We start from the raw sequence: 5,837 nt of genomic DNA, 5'->3' as shown, positions 1-5,837 counted from the left end.
CCACCTCGAGCTTCGCCGCCCGATCCCCTGCTCCGAACGTGAGCACCTCCTCTTCCACCTCTCTCTCTCCTGTAGCCGGATTGGCCATGCTCGCGCTCTCCCGCTCGCACCCGGCCCTCCCCCTTGCCGCTCCTTACTGCTGCTGCTTGCGGCCTTGTCCAGGGCATGCCCTGTGCGGCCCTGCCCACTGCCGCATAGCCACCATGCTCGCCGGCCCCGCCGCTCACTGTGCCCCCCCCCCTTGGTGCTGTTGCTCGAGCAGTGGCCGTGGCCACAGCCGCCGCCGGCACCGGACCCCGGTAGCTCGCGGCTGCGCCATTCGGGCAGCGCCCAACGCCCAGGCCCGGCCTTCGCTCGGGCGCCCGCACGCCCCAGCCACCGAGCGGGCTGGTGCCCGCACCCGTTTGCCAGCGCCCGTTTGGCCCCTTTCGGCCATTGACAGCGGGACCCCACCCCCAGAACGGATTAATAAAAAAAAAGGAATTAAAAAGTTAATAATAATATATTAAAAATAAATAATAAATAAAATTATTAAATTAATTAATTAATTAAAGGATTAATTAACTTAACTAATCTTGCTTAATTAACCTAATTAATTAACTAAACTAATTAATCCTGATTAGATTAGCCTAAGCAGATAATTAAACCCTAGTTAACCTAACAGTGTATGACAGGTGGGTCCCACCCAGTCAACCCCTGTTGACTGGTGATGACAGCATGACATCATGCTGATGTCATAAATCCAAATTTTCGAATTAAATTAAATAATTAATTAAATTTTAGAAATTAATAAAATCTTTAGAAAATCATATCTTTTAATCCGTAACTCGGATTAAAATATTTTCAACATGAAAGTTGCTCAGAACGACGAGACGAATCTGGATACGCGGTCCGTTCGTCCGCCACACACCCCTAACCTATCGAACCCGCAGCTTTCCCCCTCCGGTTCCTCTGCCCAAAAACGCGAAACTCCGGGAATACTTTCCCGGATGTTTCCCCCTTTCGTCGGTATCACTTACTACCGCGTTAGGGCACACCGAACACCGCGTATTGCCTTGTTATATTTTGTGATGCTTTGTTTGCTCTGTATTCATTATTTCTTCCCCCTCTTCTCTCCGGTAGACTACGAGACCGACGCTGCTGCTGACCAGTTCGACTACGGAGTTGACGACCCCTCTCTCTTGCCAGAGCAACCAGGCAAGCCCCCCCCCTTGATCACCAGATATCGCCTATTCTCCTCTATACTGCTTGCATTAGAGTAGTGTAGCATGTTACTGCTTTCGTTAATCCTAGTCTGATGCATAGCCTGACATTGTCGCTACATCTGTTGATACCTTACCTGCAATCCTAAATGCTTAGTATAGGATGCTAGTTTATCATCATTGGCCCTACATTCTTGTCAGTCTGCCTTGCTATACTATCGGGCCGTGATCACTTGGGAGGTGATCACGGGTATATACTATACATACATACATACTATACAGATGGTGACTAAAGTCGGGTCAGCTCATTGAGTACCCGCAAGTGATTCTGACGAGGGGGCTGAAAGGACAGGTGGCCCCATCCCGGTAGAGGTGGGCCTGGGTTCCCGACGGCCCTCGACTGTTACTTTGTGGCGGAGCGACAGGGCAGGTTGAGACCACCTAGGAGACAGGTGGGCCTGGCCCTGATCGGCGTTCGCGGATACTTAACACGCTTAACGAGATCTTGGTATTTGATCTGAGTCTGGCTACGAGCCTATACGCACTAACCATCTACGTGGGAGTAGTTATGGGTATCCCGACGTCGTGGTATCAGCCGAAGCACTTCAGACGTCAGCGACGGAGCGGCGCGCGCCGGATTGGAACGTAAGCCTGCTCTTGTATTAAGGGGGCTAGTTCTGCTTCCGGCCGCCCACGCAACGTGCAGGTGTGCTATGGGCGATGGGCCCAGACCCCTGTGCGCTTAGGTTTAGACCGGCGTGCTGGCCTCTCTGTTTTGCCTAGGTGGGGCTGCGACGTGTTGATCTTCTGCGGCCGGGCATGACCCAGGAAAGTGTGTCCGGCCAAATGGGATCAAGCGTGTTGGGCTATGTGGTGCACCCCTGCAGGGAAGTTAATCTATTCGAATAGCCGTGATCTTCGGTAACAGGACGACTTGGAGTTGTACCTTGACCTTATGACAACTAGAACCGGATACTTAATAAAACACACCCTTCCAAGTGCCAGATACAACCGGTGGTCGCTCTCCCTCAGGGATATGAGGAGGGGATCGCCGGGTAGGATTATGCTATGAGATGCTATTTGGAGATGTTACTTGGAGATGCTACTTGGAGGACTTCAATCTACTCTCTTCTGCTTGATGCAAGGCGGAGGCTGCCAGAAGCGTAGTCTTCGATAGGATTAGCTATCCCCCTCTTATTCTGGCATTCTGCAGTTCAGTCCACTGATATGGCCTCCTTACACATATACCCATGCATATGTAGTGTAGTTCCTTGCTTGCGAGTACTTTGGATGAGTACTCACGGTTGCTTTCTCCCCCCTTTTCCCCCTTTCCTTTCTTTCTGGTTGTCGCAACCAGATGCTGGAGTCCAGGAGCCAGACGCCACCGTCGACGACGACCCCTACTACACCGGAGGTGCCTACTACTACGTGCTGCCCGCTGACGACGACCTGGAGTAGTTAGGAGGATCCCAGGCAGGAGGCCTGCGCCTCTTTCGATCTGTATCCCAGTTTGTGCTAGCCTTCTTAAGGCACACTTGTTTAACTTATGTCTGTACTCAGATATTGTTGCTTCCGCTGACTCGTCTATGATCGAGCACTTGTATTCGAGCCCTCGAGGCCCCTGGCTTGTATTATGATGCTTGTATGACTTATTTTTATTTGTAGAGTTGTGTTGTGATATCTTCCCGTGAGTCCCTGATCTTGATCGTACACATTTGCGTGCATGATTAGTGTACGATTGAATCGGGGGCGTCACAAGTTGGTATCAGAGCCGACTGCCTGTAGGAATCCCCCTTCCAACTCCTTGGCCGAAGTCAAGTCTAGACATTGCAAAACTTTTACTAACATGGCTGTGCGGCCCATGGGCCCACGTCGCCATTGGGTGGTACTAGGATCTTTTACTCCTCGACCTTTACTCTGGGATTCTGAACTCTCTTCTATTCGGGTTAAACGATTTTTACAAAAATCTAACTTTAGGTTCTCGAAAATACTTTCTCCCGGAGAGGCCCTTTAGTCCAGATGATCACCGACTGCACCAGAAGATTTCGAAGATACTCTCCGATTTTCTCTTGAGACCTTGTGCCCGTTGCCTTTGCAATTCCCTACCACTGAAATATCCCTATGGATAAATACTTACACCTGTCGTGCTCACTTTTATTCTCAGTCGATCTTGTTATTACAAGATACCCTGAGGATATTTTGTGCCTACTGCCTTGCAGTTCTTTGCCACCTGAATACCCCTAAGAATAACTTCTCGCACCTTTCGAGTATCCGCTCATCCCAGTTGTTCAGGTGTTTCACAAAAGTCTTTAAAATACTATTCAATCCTCCGAAAATCCTTAGCAGCTTTATTGCTCTGCAAATACTTGTCTACTAGCATTATGGATGCTTCCCATATATCTGGCAATATTCACTAGTATCTTTTGACACCGTCATTTTGATCCTATTGATTCAACATGTGTGCGAATGCACACAATCATCTATCAACCCTTCTAACTTATCTTTCCAACTGAGACAACATTTTTTGAACATGAGCTGGTTCTCGACCAAACTATTTGTCGCCAATTGTGCCTCTGGTTTATCCAACTTATCCATCCTTGGTCAGAGCGACTGCTTCTGATCTTTTGTTTTGGAAATCATAATTCCTTTGTTATCTAAGCATCGAATTATTCCGATGTTCTATAATATGATGCCCGTGCATTCTTTCTGGAATACCGATACTCACCTCAACTCCGTTGTGGATCGCCCGATCCATTGTTGGATTTTATCTGACAACACCCTTCATATTCAATAACCTTGTGAGCCTTTCCTCTGATACATAATGCCTTTGATAAATTGTATCCTCTGCTTTCTTAACCATGCTTTGTCTTCGAGCTTGAGTTAATTACTTCTAAAGATTTTGGTATATGTTTCTAAGAAGCCCGTATGGATTGAACATATGCCTTCTCTAAACCGTGTGAACCCGAAAGTTTTCACGAGTCATACTCTTCTGGTGCTTCGCCAGATAAAATTTCAACACTGCAACTTCATCGAACGTGAGAAGTGAATGAAAGGTTATACATTGAAGAAGTGGGAGTCGACCTTGAACTTGTGTTCATGCCCATGGACACGATGTAGATCTTATCATTAAAGCTTCTTTTAAATAAATTATTCCTTTGGTATAAGTTCATCTTATATCTAGGATCTGGCCTTTTGCAACCGTGGTTCCGACCATGATTGTTCTTCTTAGATCTCATTTCTCGGACAAGTTAAAACAATTGTCTTCTATGGAACAATACACCAGTCCAACCTTTACTTTGATCTTGTGTCGAGTATTACCCCCCTGGTATCTCGAGATTATCATCGAACTGCATAACTTCCTATGAGTTCTTCATCAAGTACTACATACTCATTGATTACAAAATTTTCATTGGGCTCTGAGTTATTAAACACTCAAAGACACCGATAACTAAACCGAGTCCGCATTACGGATTAACAACTCTTACTAATATTCTTTATGTACGAGTTTGTACCCGATCATGTCATTCCTAGCCTGATCGGTTATATCATTACCATGCTAAATTTTAACTGTGCTACCTGGTCCTTAATCCCGGAGCATAACTTTTGACAATGAGCTAAGGTTACGTCGATCTTCCTCGTCATATCAGTTCGCCTTGAACAACAATCTTGATTTCAGGTTTGTGTTGTACCTATGGTTCCAATAACCTCTTGCTTCATCATTCTTTTGACTGATGTGATCACAGATCGATTACATCTTCGTGGAATCTCTCGACAAATGTGTCATGATCACCATCTACATTCTGATGCTCTTCCAGGATATCAAGTGAATTAATGATGAGACATACCATCCTTTCCCTCGATGAATTGTATTATCATCGACCACTTTATTGCCTTCCCACCAACACAAGCTTGTTCATGTTTGGTGTTATACCTTGAGTTCCTTGCTATCCAGCAATTGTTCTTCTTTACCTTGGAGTATTACCATCCTTTATGTCAAGAATGTTCTGAGATTTGTTCCACCTCTTGAGAATTCTTGACATAGAAATACTTCTCACCATCACCATTCTTTCTTGGTCCCCGTGTTAATTCCAACAAGTGAACGATGTTGTTTGGATTCTTTCCTTCTAGCAACCCTATCTCTTTGAAGTTAATGGTCGAAAGTTCATTCTTAGGCTATTGATTATTGCATCACCATTCTGACATTGGTCGTGCAACCCAACCCATATTTCGGGCGTACCTTTCAACCAATGTTTAATTGTGTATGTTTTCCTCGAGCATACTTCCTTATATCTTTTGATCTGACAAATGTTATCTCCTTGTTCACTTAATTATGGGCATCCATCTTTTGGGAATCTCGGTGAATTGCCGTTGAGTTCACTAGACACCTCCTTGTCCTCTCCTTGGGTTAATGATGAACTCTTGATAACGGAAATCACTTCATAGTTCATTTCCCGAGAATCTTACAATGTCATTTCGTTGATATGTGCCGCAGCTTTTCTTCTCGGACATCCTGAGTCTGAGGTATCATGACACCAATCGGATCTGAATCTTGGTCGGATATGATGGTTGGGACAACTTTCCAAGAGTTATGATGTTGATCCTTTGATGACCCGGTAACATGATGTCATGCCTAGC

The sequence above is a fragment of the Triticum dicoccoides genome, chromosome 3B (assembly GCF_002162155.2).
Source record: "Triticum dicoccoides isolate Atlit2015 ecotype Zavitan chromosome 3B, WEW_v2.0, whole genome shotgun sequence".
In the NCBI taxonomy this organism is placed as follows: Eukaryota; Viridiplantae; Streptophyta; class Magnoliopsida; order Poales; family Poaceae; genus Triticum; species Triticum dicoccoides.
The sequence above is the reverse complement of the archived record's forward strand: the minus strand, read 5'-3'. Positions refer to the sequence as shown.